We start from the raw sequence: 16,571 nt of genomic DNA, 5'->3' as shown, positions 1-16,571 counted from the left end.
GTCTCCTTTCATCGTTATTCTATGGTATACCACCATACCAGATTTTGTCCAGCTTCGTCATAAGCTGTACGAGTTACATCACGTTTGCTGTGTTCTGTTAATTTTGTCGAACAGTATATAATATATAAAAATATTAAAAAATTGATAAAAATATCAAAACTATTTTGTTTATAATATTTAGTTTTATTTCAATTTTTAAAAAGTAATGAAAATTTATATGAGAAATTAATAATTGAAATTAATGATCGTAAATAGAAAAGAATCCAGTAAGTTATTGACAAGTAAAACCTATTTTATGGGTTATATTTATTAATAAAAGTAAAACTTAAACTTATGAACTTAAATTAAATTAAAAATAAATTCTGTATTCATTTATTAAGTTTATTAAATTATAAAACTTTTATTAAACTTTTCATTAATAAATGTGTTTTATAAAAGAACCATACGAATAAATAAGGCATTTTTTTACACCAAGGTTGAATTATGTCTCGGAAGATTATGATATGATTTTTTATGAATTTTCTATGATTATATGAATTTTCATATCACAAAATAGAAAGTTTTGCCAAGATATAAAAAAAATCTAAATACGTATAAAAAGTGGTTAATTTTAAAACTTAGAATTGATTTTAATTGTATTTTTCCGCTGTTGTTAATGTATTAAGATTTGAATTGAATACATGTGGTCAGATAAATATATTATTGTGAAAGACTTGTCACTTCTGATACCAGCTAACAACGTCTTATTATCCTAACCAATGCCGAATCACTTCAAAAGCTGCTCATAACACATTAAATAACATTTGGCTGATGGTGAGTTCACTATCTTCCGAGATCCGAATGGAATTAAATCCACTGACAATGGTGGTGGGATAAAGTTATTCAGAGCACAACTACACGCAAGTACTCATGACAAATCGGAGCAGAACGCATGGATAATTGCAGTCACAAGCCTCATCAAATACGTATTTATCTCGCTTTCAACAGGCAACCAGTCGAGAATGTATAAACTCTTTGAAGATTATATTCTTATTTCAAATTTAGCAGATACCACATTAATTAACTGTAGTAATTAATGTAGATTTTGGAACGGATTGGGGCTTGTGTTAAAAGTAGAGTTATTAATTGCATGCCACTGGAAGAAACTGATTGATATTCATTACAATAGGGACCTGTTATGTCTCGTGTTTTGATTTTTTTTCTTTCTTTCTAGAAAGGGAGATGCTAATTATCATCCACTCGATTAAGTTTGTTCCTTTGAATAACAAATTAGGGTTAATTGAGTTTAGACGCGAGAAAGGTCAGCTAGCTATTTTCCAAGTGATGGTGTCTGGTTTCTCGGACTCTGGTAGTTTTAATTAAATTTTCTTAAAAGCGTCTGGAAGGTTGCTATTTATAATTTTTACTTGTAATTTGAGATAACTTCCTATTTTAAATGTTTTTTTTATAATTTCTCGAAATTCTGAACAACTTTTTCTTTTAATTTCTAAAATTATGTATTGATTATTCAAATGCATCTATCATTTGAACTAATATCCCACGATGAACTCGACCGTGAAGCAGTTTCACCGACAACAAAATAACTTCTCCTTTCTTGAATGTCGCGGACTCACCAACATCCCTACAGAGTAAATAGACCCTTCCATCTCTTCCTATCATTGTGCCTATGTGTAACAGTCAGTCAGTTCTTGGTCATATCGGGAACAGGGTTGCGCGTTCCTGATTCGCGTGAGGGGGGAAGTGTCAACAGTGCTTCTTGTCGGATAGTAGCTTGTGATAGCAAAGTTTTAGAAAGGCTGCAGTCAAGGTAAGGTACAAAGCGCTTCTTTCTCCTAATCGATAATCTTTTTTGCTGCCTCTACCTGATTTTATCTCGTAACTCGGGAATTTGCATGTGTTTCTAATGTATCACGCTAAGACAGGGTTCGTATGAGAGAAGAGGCGGACAGAGAAGCGACATTTACAGGGGCGACCTAGTGATTGTTGAAACTGAAAGTTGTTTAACAAGTTGGACGGAAAATGGGGTGCTGAGAGAGAGAGAGAGAGAGAGAGAGAGAGAGAGAGAGAGAGAGAGAGAGAGAGAGAGAGAGAGAGAGAGAGAGAGAGAGAGAGAGAGAGAGAGAGATGTCTAGACGGGAGTCCAATAACTGAACTATAGGCGAGCAGATGTTTTCCGAAAGGATTCAGTTATATAGCTGTAAACAACTCAGTTACATCAGAATAGGACTTTTAGCTTCTTTTCGGCCCAAATTTGATCAATGATTATAGAGTATTAAAATTAGGATATGAAAAGCAGATTATAGAAAGCTATGCGGTTTTTAAAATTCTAATTTTCTATAGACTAACTTTTTAAGCCTTAGAAATTATTTCTGATGACGTAATTTTAAAATATATATATAATTTCCAAACCTGTAATATGATCAAAGGTTGCTGGAATTTTCTATTATGTACTGTATGGTTTAATAACTCCCCTTTTTGAAAATTAAGATAAGTTATGTTTTTTCTTGGAGGAGACTGTTTCCAATTCTTCTACCTTGTTCCTGGCTTCTTTTATTCTGATAATTATCTGCGCATGCTCACTTGACACAATTACACCAAACGGAATTCTCAGTAACTGCTAACAATCCCTTCATTTCTGAGATCGTTAATGTCCCCCCCCCCCCTTGTTATTGTATGAGGAGAGTTCTCGTAGACTATTATTTACTGCAACCTATCTGTAAAATAACCTCATTCTTGCTCATGGATTTTCTTGATAAGAAGATATCGTCACTCTGGAATTCATCCGGAAGAACTGGCATCTCTAGCTCACTCTATATTGTGTGTGTGTGTGTGTGTACAGTATATATATACACACACATATTTAGAAAGAGAGGCTAAAAGTGATAGATATTATGTGAGCAACGGTGCTGTCCCCAACCGTTAAAAAGCTGATTGATCTTCATCAAGAAAGAACCTTCTTTGTTTTCCATTACAGTCTGCTTTTCTTTGTGAAAGGACATTATTTTTCTTAATCAGTTTTCTCTGCGCCTTCAAACTATCTCAAGTGACTTTCGAGAAATCACATGCGGGCTTTCAAATTTTCCGTGCATGAGATTACTCTGGGGACTGTTTCTAAGCCAGGTATATGACGCAACTCGATACTTCCCCAGTTTCTAGTTTTTATCTTGTTTACTGCTTGTAGGCTGCAGTCTCCAAAACACCCGGAAAACAGTTGATGGCATCTGATAAAAACATACCTCACATGGAAAAACAATCTATTTTAATGGTAATCACAGAAACAAATGATTGTTAGGAAACTATAAGACTTGAACTATGTGAGATAGATTGAAGATTGGAAAGCGAAAACAGACTTGACATTCGACTTACATTTCAGAAGGTTACAATTCTCAGGAGAAGAAGGAGAAAACGCCTTCTTCTAAAGAATGGAAATAGAGGGGAAAATATGTAAGGCCAGCTGAGTGTTAAAATGGAATCAGTGAAGCAACTGTATACCCCAATTTCAGAAGAGCTAAATGAAAATCTTGGGTGCAAAAATTGTTATATGTTATAAGTAAAGACGATCCCAATCGCCGAGTTGGGTTTTGTGAATTATTTAGCATTAGCAGTGACAAATGATGCAAAAGAGTAAGCTTATACAGCATCAACCAAAAAAGACAACTCCCATTTCACCTATTCATTCCAACCAGTACTTGTCTAGTTCATATTTGAACTTATTTAAGCTATCAACTTCCACAACAACAGATGGAAGTTTGTTCCAGCAATCAACCACCTGCTGGCTAAAGCTAAACTTCCGCACATCTATTCTGCAACCATCCTTCCTCAATTTGAATTTGTCCCCTCTCATGTATGGGGTCTGAGCAAGAGGAAGAATCCCATCAACATTGACAAAACCCCATGAACTGTCCTGGCAGACTGTCTGCACTGTTCAGAGAACTTCATATCCGATTGCAAAAATACCCCACGTCTTTTTCATTTTTCACTGTCTGAGTGTAGTACCACACAGTTGGTACGTTACTCTGGGGTTACTGCTACCCATATGCAGTACTTTTGCATTTTTCAATGTTAAACTTCAGCTGCCATTTTTTTTCTCAGCCGATCTGCTTAACTTTTCTAGATCCTGTTACACAACCATACTGTCATTACTGTTATTAACTACCCTGCCAACCTTTTTTATCGTCTGCAAACTTGAACATTAAGCCTGATATGCGTTCATCAATATCATTAATAAATATAGAAAAATCAACAATGGAACCAACACCGAACCCCGGGGGACTCCACTCATAACATTAATCCACGAACAGCAATGTCCATTGATTACCACTCTCTGTCTTCTCCCACTCAACCATCCCTTTATCCATAGCAGCAACTTGTCCTTAATGCCACACTGCTCCTTGTACAGCAGTCTGTTATGTGCAACAGTATCAAAAGCTTTCATGAAATCCAAGTATATGATATCAAAATTATTTTTTTACATTCAGTTCCTTTGTGATTACATTGTAGTATCCAATCAAATTGGTTAAACAAGATTTCCCCTTAACAAATCCATGTCGCGTCTGAACTATAATTGCGGCCTTGTATAGATGACCTTGCATTCCTTGTTTTACCAGTGACGCCATTATTTTCCCCTGGAAAAGAAGTTAAACTAAAAGGTCTGTCATTACTCGTGTCACCCTTTGATCCCCTTTGTGAATTGGGGATACATTCGCACACCTCCAGTCCGCTGGACCTCCCCTGAATCCAAGTATGCTCTCGTAATTATGGCTTAGGGTTTTCTTACTTCCTTTAATGCCTTCCTCAATATAACTGGATAGATGGCATTCATCTTAAGTGCCTTTCTTATATTTAACTTCAACAATTTCTCTTTCACTTTCCTTTCAGTTATTACAAAACCATTTAACTCCCTGTTAGAGTTTGATGAACTTCCGGCATACCCTTCGCTACAGAATTCCTCACTTGTGAATGCAGATGCAAAATACTCATTCAGTTTATCAGCAACCTGAGCAGGATCATCAACAGTTGAACCAGCGATATCAAGTGAGCCAATTTGATTCATCCCTTTCCTTCTAGTGTTTACATAAGGAAGTGTTTGCTGTTTTTCTTTCCATCCTTCTCGTAATCTGTCTTCGCTTGCATGACCTCCTTTGTCACTTGATTACAGACTAGTTTATATCTACCACAGTCCTCTGTGTCGACCAATAATTTATACATATGTATCCCATGCACTTTTCTTCTCTGCCACGAGTTTCATCAGTTCATCTGATATCCATTTAGGCCTATACTTTGAAGGTTATGTCTTAGTTGGTATGAAAAGCCTAGTAGCTTCTATGATTAATTCCTTGAACACTTCCAATTTAGAATTTTCTGATGGTAAAATCAGCTGGTTCCACTATATAGAATTTAAAATATAAAGCGAAAATATACGAGGATGCTATATGGAGATTAAGCAGTTTATTACCAGCAAGACGGGGTATTCACATATTATCAATGTGATCCCAGGACCAATCTTGATAAATATTTCACAGATCGGTGGACAGACCGACGAGGAAGTGTCAATCACCTACGTTCACCCGATTTCACCCCACTATATTTTTATTCGTGGGGCCTGAAGGATGTAGGAAACAGTATAAACCAGATATAATTCAACAGTAAACAAATTAAACAAGTATGTGACGCTATCTCAGCAGTTACTTCGAAGAATCCTGATAATTCGGCTGTTCACGCTTGGAATAGTGAAGGAAAGCAAGAAGGTAATTTGAACATCATCTACAACCAGTTCACCGTATGTCACAAACTATTGATTTTACACATACTCAATAATAATAATAATTATTATTATTAATAATAATTCAGGCCTCAGGCAAAGGATCGAAGAATACCTCGACACCCTCAAGCAGAAACTCCTGGCACTCGGCAAGAGACTTCGCCACTACAGGGAGAGTGCTGAGAGGAAAACAGACAACAAGATATTTGATGAAAGCCAGAGAGTCATATAATAATAATAATTGATCAAAGAAAGAGTACTGTATTACAAGTACGAACCCCAAGCTGTACTGGGACCGCGCCATAACAACAGAAAAGACGATCCGGCAAAACAGACCGGATATAACCCTCGCTGCCAAGAAGGAAAAGACTACCTATCTAATCGACATAGCGGTACCGACACTGGCAACTTCCAAAAAACCTACGAGGTAAAAATTAGAAAGTACACAGATCTAAGACAGGAGGTCAAAGAGATTTGACATATAAAACAAGTAACGACCATCCCGATCACCGTGTCAACCACCGGCATGGTGTCAAATACCCTACACAAAAACCTCGCACAAATAGGCCTCCAAGAGAACACTTATAAGGAACTCCAAAGAGTCGCAATCTTGAATACCTGTAGGATAGTCAAAGAGTTCCTCGACTAGAGTTCCTAGCCGGACATAACAACCACCCTATGAACTTGGTATCAGTATCCGTCACGGGGTGGAAACAGCCATCAGGGAGAAATAATAATAATTTTTGAGATTTATATAATTTTATTTCCTAAAATGTGTGCACATATTTTTGCGACACTCTGTAGTTTATTTTTATTCTTAATAGTACGAGTATTAGCACATTTATTTGTTGGTTACATAAAGGACGAGAGTTCAGAGTGGAACTAGGGATAAAAATTTCATAAGTACAAAGACTGACTTTGGTAATGCGATCAAAGCAAGTAATAGAATCTAGAGATTTAAAATATTCTTTGAGAAGACATTTCCCGTTGTTTTCTAACTATTGTGAATTCTTCTCTGTATCCATTTTGTTATTCTTTCATTATCATAACCACCACAAGTCGGAACAACCAGCATTTCAAATGCACGCTTGCAAGTAAAGAGATTAAGCAAATTTAGGAAATGTCAAGGAAAACGAAATGTGTTGATTAATAAATAATGCCGACTTCATTTTGAATTCGCCATCGCTGGCTTTAGTATGTACACTAATCAATGAGTTGACATCTCAGCAAATTCGAGAAAGATATTAAAACTATTTTTAATGTGCTTCCTATCTCTGCCACCAGAGTTTTTGTAAACAAATTAAATTTAAGTTGGTTTTGAAGTAAGCTCGTGCTGAATGGCAGCCATAAAAGTGCTGGTTTGCACTTTTAATGAGAGTGTTTTTAAGCTCCAATTTTAACATTTTTTCCCTCAATAATAACATGAGCCGCATAAATATTTTATATATCAGAATGACTACGCTTTCGAAGAATTTTTAATCCTTAAATGCGCTTTTAGTTTAAGAATATGTATTTTAAGACAACCAGTGACTCAGTTCTCCAGCTACTCGCGTTTATAAAACAATAAGTTGTTAATTGATATAAAGGACCATAAAGGTATCAATAAAATTATATTTAACCTCAAAACTTAGGGAGAAATACGAGCAAAGTTCTCAACTTCCTCTTGGACTGAAAGTCCGCTCATAAAAACTCAATTTGAAATGATGGCTGCAATTTTGTCATCTTGTGTTCCACAACAAAATAGTGCCAAGATGAAAATTTTAATAACTTCATCTGCATCTTCATAAAGTGAAAATTAACCCTATTTATCACGCGCTTCCTGCTACGGTGTCCACGAAGCACGTGATCTTACAACTGCTACAGTAAGTTTTCATTAAAACTACGCGTATTTTTAAAACAAATATTACGCCCTTTTCCGATGTGTTCCGGTTGCTATGGTAACCGCTAATGGAGTTTGTGATCTGTGAACTCCTGACAAAATACGGGTAGGAGGGGGGGGGATATTCTAGTCGGTGTATAGAGAACGTAATTATCACAACAGACACACACGCATACGACTATTTGACTATTTTTCCGTTTCTCAAAGTTTGTTTACATATCCAATGCACATTTTTGTTCATCCCCCTCATCCCCCGAATATTTTCTAGCCAGCCGATGATGTTCAGGCTCTGAATTGAAAGTGTAATAGCGTGCATCGCATACGAATAATTGTAATTATAAATCACTGAATTTTATAGATCGAAAGATAAAATTCAAACGTTGGAATATTTGAAAGTTTATCAGACAATATGCCGAATTGACTTTGTTACACGTTGCTGCAAGCTGTTATTTTGATTACTGCTTCCACAGAACTTCTTTAACTCACGTACTATCTTCGTTTCTGAAAGGGAAAAAAAACTACAAAGTTTTCTAAGTGAATGAAAGTGGAAGTCAGTTGATTGAGTTTTCATCGCTGTGTGTGACGTAGTTAGCGGGAAAATTCTAGCCATCCTGATGACTGTGCTAACGATCTAAAACTCTGCTATTTCGACAGAATTTCTTCCTCGCGAACGATTTCATAAATAGCATTGGAAATGGCTGAGTAATATTGATGTACTCAGTAAATTGCTGTGGGTGTAGGCTTCAATCTACTTTTTCACTTCGAGCAATAATATTGACATTATGAATAACCGAGTTGTAAATGTTTTAGAAAAAGCGCAAAATCCCCCAACTATAAATAACTTTTAATGAAAAGATGTTTCTCAAAAATGCGGCGTAAAGCGCCCTCTGTCGTTAATAATCAGAAAATAAAGTTTCGTGTTCCGAGATGGCGAAAAAAAAGTAATTATTTTTGATTGCTTTTTTTTTTTCTGAAAACGGCATCAGACAGAAAAGAAAGTAATGATATTGCTACATATTCTAATAAAAATCTTACTAGCAACAAAAGAATTAAAACAGATATACGGTTTAATCTTCGACAAAGACACAATAGTTATTAAGGACCAGAGTAGAAAGAAGAAAGATTCCTTTCCAAACTCATTATGAATTCGGGATATTAGTTCTCAAGGTGACCTTACCTGTTCGTCTTAGGCTCGAAAATTGCGTGGCGAAGAGTCAAGATCGCTATGAAATAAAAAAAGACGAAAAAAAATAGAACGTAGAGGTTTTGAAAGGTAGCCTTTTCTCTGATCGAAAGGCACCAGCAGCAGTGGGTAGCCAATCATAACTGTTTCCCTTACAGGTGTGGCTTATCTGTAAAATTCGGTCGGTTTAAGGGTAGACTGCACATGGGACGAAAACACACGAGATAAAGTGGAGGTATTTTGTCTAGTAAAACCTAAATTTCCAATTACAAGGCTATAGTTTAATCGACATAAGCTTAAAGCAACGTTGAGAAAGTTTACAATACATCATTTGTTATTTGGAGCATTAGCAACTAAGGCCATATTGCTCCGGGGATATGCGGTGGTCATTCCTTGACCTTTCCGCAACCTCCGTCTTTGGTGGACACGGGTTCGAACCCCGGTCTAATCAAGAAGTGTGCTACGCACTGCTGCTCCTGCCCACCTGGCTACGGAGGCGCCACAATCTGGGTAAAAACTACAGAATTAGTATTAGCAATGGTCACATGGTGCAAGGAAGCCTATGGCTTATGCTGCATGAGCCAAAAACAAATAAAAAAATAAAAATAATAAAATAAAATAATACGAATAAAAACAAATTAATAATAATAAGAAGAAATTTTTAAATAATAATAATAATAATAATAATTAATAAGAGAAAAGGAAATGGACAACCTATGCATTTCCCTCCTCCCTTAGGTAACCTTTGAATTTCTCTAGACTGTCAGCCTCTACCACCCATGTAGGTAACTTATTTCAATAATTTATAACTCGTTGGCTACTAAAACTTCCTGCAATCCAGTCTAAACAACCCCCCCGTAACTTGAAATTACGGCCCCTAGTTCTAGAATCATTTATAACCGTGAAATTTCGTCCTTATTTATTTTGTTTATGCCTCTCAGAGCCTTAAACACCTCAATCAAGTCTCCTCTAAGGTGCCTAGTTTCCAAGCTCTGCAACCCACATATTCCAAAGCTTTCCTCATATGGACGCCTTTTTGCTGATCTCACCAGGTGAGTTACCTGTCTTTGGACTCTTTCAAGAAGAACAATGTCTTTCTTTAGGTGCAGTCTCCATACCTGAAACACAGTATTCCAAGTGTGGTCTAAGAATAGCCTTATATAATGGGATTATGACGTCCTTATCTCTACTAGCAATTGTTCGATAAATCATCGATAGGACACCATGGGCCCTCCTTGCAACCAGTCTACAATGCTCGGAGAACTTCATACCTGACCGTATCGAGACCTGGGTATTAATCCAAGTCCTTTTTCTCCACTGCCCGCTTTAGTTCAACCCAGCCAAGTTGGAGTTACTGTTCCCCAGGTTCAGTACCTTATCCTTTGTTGGATTAAAGCACAGCTGCCATTGTTCTGACCATTCCTGAAGTCTATCTAGGTCTCTCTGAAGAAGCTCAGCTTGACGGTGATCATTAACTACTCTACCAATTTTAACATCTTCTGCAAATTTAGACATCACGCCCTCTATTCCTTCATCAATGTCGTTTATGAAAATTAAAAACAACAGTGGTCCTAATATTGATCCTTGGGGAACCCCACTTTCTACATCAACCCAATTGAGGAATAACCATTTATCACAACCCTCTGCCCCTGCCCTGAAGTCACCCTGCTATCCATCTAAGGATTTTCCCTGTGATTCCAACCTGTTCCAGCTTATAAAGTAACCGCTCATGTGGGACTGAGTCGAATGCTTTGCTGAAATCCAAATAAACAACGTTGAAATTATTCCCTAAGCAGCTCTTGAGTGACCCTGCCAAAATAGCTAACGAAATCTGTTAAACATGATTTTTCCTTTACAAAACCATGCTGAGTATCCTTGACAATTCCATTTCTATCTAAGTGATCCCGAATTCCACTCTTGATTATAGTCTCTATGATTTTCCCTACTACTGAAGTTAGACCAACCGGCCGGTAATTTTCCACTTAATTAATTTGCCTAAATGACTGAAACGCTACACGTTTCATTTTAAAATTCAGCGAACTAAAATTCAATGGTAGTTCGCTTGTCAAGACACCATTCACTTTTTGATCACACTACACGAGGAGCGATCAAAAAAGTGCGGAGACTAAATTGATATTTGGGAAATGATGATTGGTAGCTGGTTGTTGTAAGATTTTAGGCGCATCAGCAACTTATGCCATATTTCGCTGTTTTTAATATATCTGAAATTGTGTGTTCTGTGGTCGTTTTGCCGTTTGCTGGACGAAAAACTCGAGTTTGTGGGAGAAAAACGGTGCTACTCTGGTCTGAGACCGACTAACTCAGCCACACTGTGAAAAAAGATCCTTAAAAATTCCTCGCGTCACTGATGGGATTCCAACTCAAGATATTTTCTTTTCCACCCGATGTGGGAAGGATGGCGATTCTACCAACTGTACTATCCATGAGGCAGGAAATTATGGCATTTGGATGGAACTTGTTCGAAGTGGTCTTCTCCAGTTTGCGCGTGTAGCACAGTGCTATCATCATCGTCCTCTTCACACCGGGTGGAAAGGGCCCGGGTTCGAATCCCTTCGATGACGCGAGGTACTTTTATGGGCTTTTTCACTCTGGGATTGAGTTAGCCGGTCTCAGGCGCAGATAGTAAGATTTTTTTTCGGGAAAAACAGGGGTTTTTCGTCCAGAAAAACAGACAAATCGACCAGAGAACACACGCAATTTACAGACACAATACACATGGGTAGTTCAAAGTAACTTTCCAGTTAACTCTAATAATTATAGCGATGGCCAGCCACGGCTCTCGGTCTGGAACGATATCCAGTAAAGATGGAACAGAGACGCTTAACGTTCACTGTGAACATGCTCACGAGAAAGATCTGTCCCCAACATCTGGGACATGATCCGCTGGAGAGTTCCTCTCCCTGCGCTGAGAGCAAAGCCACAGTTGTGTTCGACCCATGGGAGACTGAAATATGTCTGAGAGATTTCTACCCACACAAATGTTAACGACGATACAATCGCTGGACATGGATCTGAATCGGTTTGCCTGTGACAAGCAGTATAGAAGAAGGATCCTAACGAAAGCGCGTGATTTTCTCTCCACCCAGTAGGGTGATGAACCTGAACTGTAAAAATCTATCTGTGAACTCAAACAACTCGATCTACCCCACTGTATTCTGTGAACCACGAATCCTGTAATCTAGATGTATGGAAAATTGGTTCACATGGTATCTCTGTTCATGGATTTTATTTTATTTATTTAGTTTTGCTATTTTTTATTATCATTATTTATCTTGTTATTTTATTATATTACCATCTATGTGAAACCTCTGGCAGCATGCCATGGTGGGTACATTCTATCGTGTCGAATTCCAACGCTTCTACTTCTGGATGCATTTCTGATAGGCTTCTTTTGGAATATGCTAATAATTCTTATGTCGCGTTCTGAAGGATTTCTTCAGTCAACGAAAATCTGTGATCCTTCTAAGGGGATTTTAAACTTGAAAAACAAAACGAAAATCAGAGGAGGTTAAACTTGGTGAGTATGGCGGTGGAGGGTCACATTTATAGAGTGCTTCGCAATAAATTCTTGAACAGAAAGAGCCTAGTCTGCAGGGGAATTGTCATGATATAAACGCCCAAGAATCTGGCAATTTTCGACAAACAGCATCGCTGAGAACTCTTCTCTGAAAGATGTTTATAAGATTTCGTGGGTTTATGTTAAAGTTTCCCTAATTTGAAATAAAAATTTGATTTTTTTCTATTCAAAGCGCACTAATTCACATAAATGGGTGATTCGGGCGTTATTATTATCTAAAAACAAGTTGTGACATGTTGCAACTCGCTACGACACCGGAATTTCAAGATACAAAGTTAGTCCCTAACTTTTTGATCACACATTTGACCAATTTACGATTTTACTTTCCCTGATTTTTATGTAATTTTTCTGGACGGAAGAGCATTGTGATAGAAAGCGCTTCACTAGATTACTATTTGAGCTGTGGCGCATAATATTCTTCCTTCAAACTCGTACAGAAAGTGTACTGTAGGCTGGCGCATTGTAAAAACAAAGAATACATTTATTTGTGTTATAACCCTTCGTTGCGGCATATTTATTTACAATTCAAGAATTATTACCAATCATTATCATATTTTCACTCAGTGGCTCAGTTAATCGGTCTCAGGAGTAGATAGCAAGGTTTTTCGTCCAGCAAAACAGACAAATCGACCATAGAACACAAGCAATTAACAGACATAAGGCACACAGCACGGCAAATGAATTTAATTAATCGGGTGGCCTAAAAATAATAGTTTGGTTGGATCATTATCACATACACAGGAGTTGGAAATGTTAACAAATAAGAAATATTTCAAGGAGAAGCAGCATATTTTGTTAAGAAGACAAAAAAAGTTTTGGAGCATATGAAATCGGAATAAATATTGATAAGACTAAAGTCCTGGTGGACGGGATGAAAAGGAAATACGAGTAATTATTAAAATGCACGATAAGAAGATATAATAAGACATTAAGATATAATAAGATATAATAAGATATAATTAAGATATAATATAACAAATGGACGACGCGTTGTGACATAGGAATAATTTGCCTCCTCATGTGGCAGAGACAGTGAGGTTAACTAAATTCAAAAAAGAATGGGAACAGTATGAATATTTAGATGCATTCGTATATATATATCTCTGTGAATGAAATCTAATAAAAAGACTACACCTGATATACCTAATTGCCATAAATATCTTCCCAAAAGGTAAAATGCGTAATTAATGGAAATATGAGAAATCATGCAAATGGAAATCATGACAACCAAACATACATTTTATTGCATTTACGTGTACAAACTGAAATGACAAGTTAACGTAATAGTATTATGTACTGTAAATCGTCAAAATAAGTCCTCAATATTTTGTTGTTCCTCCTCGAACTGCAATTACAGCTTTGCAACATTCTGGAATAGAGTTAATAAACTTCGGGATATAAGGTTGCCCAATTTCGTGGTACCACACAATGCTCTCCTGCAGCCGAATCTTACTTGTTGGCTTCTTTCTGAGCGGTTTTAGACGACATTATGTACCAGCAATTTTCAATAGGATTCAAATGTGACTGTTGCTGGGCCAGTCCAACACTGTAATGCCAGCATTTCTGAAGTATTACTGCACCTTAAGGGAGAAAAACGAGGGCAAACATAGGTATAAGTATGTTTTAAGCCTTGTGAGACAAGAAGACAATCTAAATAGCATAAACCTTACCAATTTTGATGTGTGGCAAAGTGCTGAGTGCTGTTGAAAAATGCAGTGTGGTGATCCCTAACAACGGGTTTCAGGCACTCCCCCAAGATAGCAGTGTAGTTTTCTGCATTCACCGTTCCGTTAATAAACTTAATTCGCCCCACCTCTTTGCTTGATATGCATCCCCAGACCATATGACTGGCGGGCGGGGAACTTTACAGTCAAAGTTATTCAGTTAGGATGGTACGCCTCCGATTTTGGTCTTCTGACATATCACTTCCCATCCGAGCCATGCAGGTTAAATTTCGATTTGTCAGAAAAGATGACGGTGCCCCAATGCTCTTTTGTCCATGAAACACCCGGTTTAGCCCAAGCAAGTCGTTTCTTCCTCATTTGTTGGGTCAACAAAGGCTTCTTCTTGGGCCAATATGTTGGCATGCAGACCACATTCCGAAAGCCGTCTTTGATAATTCATGCACTTGTTTCAACACCAGAGGCCATCTCAAAGTCCAGTTTTAGATCAGGAGCACTAGCATGGCGATTACGAAGGCATAGCCGTTTCAAATATCGATCTTCGGAAGGCGTACTCGCTCTCGCTCTCTTACTGCTTGATCCAGGTTTTCTCTTCACACCACCTGTTTCACGCTTTAATTTCAGCACCCAGGTTACTGTTGACTGGTGGCGGCCTATTGTTATCAGCGATAGCACCTGTAGAAAGCCCTTCCTGGGACAGAGCAACAGCTACTTCTTGGTGTCAACTGAACATATGGAACCATCCTTACACCTCCGCAAAACAGGATACTAATGAGCGTGTATACCATTCCATTTATAGAAACGGCTGATGCAATACTTTGCAATTGCTGTCTGATGCAATAGAAGCGTTATCTGACAGAATACCTTTGCTTTGCGACTTATACCTATCACTACAAATGTTACTTTTTTTTAAGGTGATGCAGTTTTTTTTGTCCGCCACTGTATTGCGCGGTATATATATATAATGACCATAAATTGCGTGTATTCTGTGATCATTTTGCCTGTTTTCTAGACGAATAACCCCACTTTCTGGGAGAAATTTTCTGAAACCTTAGCCTTGAGACCGACTTCACATAAAATTTCCTCGCGTTATTGATGGAATTCGAAGCTGGACCTTTTTCACCGGTGTGGGGAGGAACGTGCTTTGTTGCAACCGACAAAGTGATAGTGAAGTTCAAAACTCCGGCATATCATAGGAATCATCACAGACGTGAGGATCAACCATCAGTTCAGGAGTTCTGAAAGGGTGTACATAGTGCGTTCACGGTTTTCGGGAACTTGCCGGTTAAAGATAATGATTGTGGAATTTGAAAATGTGACTGATTTCGACGAAGCATGCATAAGTAACGGTGGAAATGCTGGAATTGCACGATGCTGAGCTGTGTAGTAAGTATCTGATTGAGCTGAAACAACAAAGGGTAAGAATGCAGGAAGAAGAGGAAATGCAGCCAGCATCGCAAGTGAAACAGCTTATTACGAAAAGAATCTCTAAGAAGTCTTCAATATTTTCGAGTAAGACATGATCATTCTCGATGAACATGACCCAAACGTGGAATGAAGCGATAAATTCAGTCGAGGAATTCAGTGAACTTTTGTGCTGCTACAGTGAACTCAACAAGGGACGAGGCAAATTTCTATTCTCTATCCTTAAAATGAAATCATATGCGAAATTATTAAGAAGCCAAGAATAGCGAATGTACAAGTTCTTCCAAAGGCTTTTTGCAAAGATAATATTGACTCAATGTATCTTGTATAATTTGGTATAATTTGTAAAAAGCCACACAAGTTTTCCTTCGGAGGAGGTTAATTCGTGCTGTTTTTAAATTTCACCGGGGTATAGCCTATTCGTAAATTGTGTGAATTTTCTTGTCAGTTTGTGTATGTCTTTCTAGTTGAAACACAACCGATTTTTAGGAATCAAAAATTCATGTAGCTCTCGCCAAAAAAGTACTATGGTGTGAAAGGATGATTATTACCAATATGCTGTCCCCCCCCGGCACATAAGAGGTGATAAGGGTGAGGATAAAACTGTATTCTGTTGTCACGTCATATGCAAATGGTCATGGAGAATATCGTGCTGCTTCCTACTTATATTCTCAACATAGCCGCCAGTTGCCTTACAGGTATAAAACAATTTTCTATTGTGATTACCGAAGCAGTGTTTATGATTTCAATAGTGACAGCAGTAGTTGGAGTAATTCCAGTTAAAAATTAAAAAAAAAAAGGCTGCAACTAAACTTCTGTACATCAATGCAGTTCCTTCCCCAAAGCATAGTTAAATGCTGTGTGGCTGACAATGCACTTTGTCATTTTGTAACTGCCTGCTGCCACTTGAATGTCTACGTTTTTGTTAATCAAGGGATGTTACCACATGTACATTTAGTAATGGTATTAATGATATATTAATTGGTACTAATGATATTAAGAATAGGAAATCAAAGGATTTATTTAATCTTAGATATACTCAT

At 37.5% G+C, this 16,571-nt stretch overlaps 1 protein-coding gene across 3 annotated transcripts in view; it reads left to right on the top strand.

Moving 5' to 3' along the window:
* The first annotated feature begins 1,705 nt into the window (after window positions 1-1,705).
* The window catches only part of LOC150087466 (uncharacterized), a 131,803-nt gene continuing 116,937 nt past the window's right edge, over window positions 1,706-16,571 (top strand). For all 3 annotated transcript variants that reach the window (XM_090372086.1, XM_090372084.1, XM_090372083.1), the window contains exon 1: window positions 1,706-1,807. The gene's annotated coding sequence lies outside the window, so the exon portion shown is untranslated. The remainder of the gene's footprint in view (window positions 1,808-16,571) is intronic.

This window comes from Mastigoproctus giganteus, chromosome 4 (genome assembly GCF_048544385.1).
Source record: "Mastigoproctus giganteus isolate SK-2022 chromosome 4, ASM4854438v1, whole genome shotgun sequence".
NCBI lineage: Eukaryota > Metazoa > Arthropoda > Arachnida > Uropygi > Thelyphonidae > Mastigoproctus > Mastigoproctus giganteus.
The sequence above is the reverse complement of the archived record's forward strand: the minus strand, read 5'-3'. Positions and strand labels throughout refer to the sequence as shown.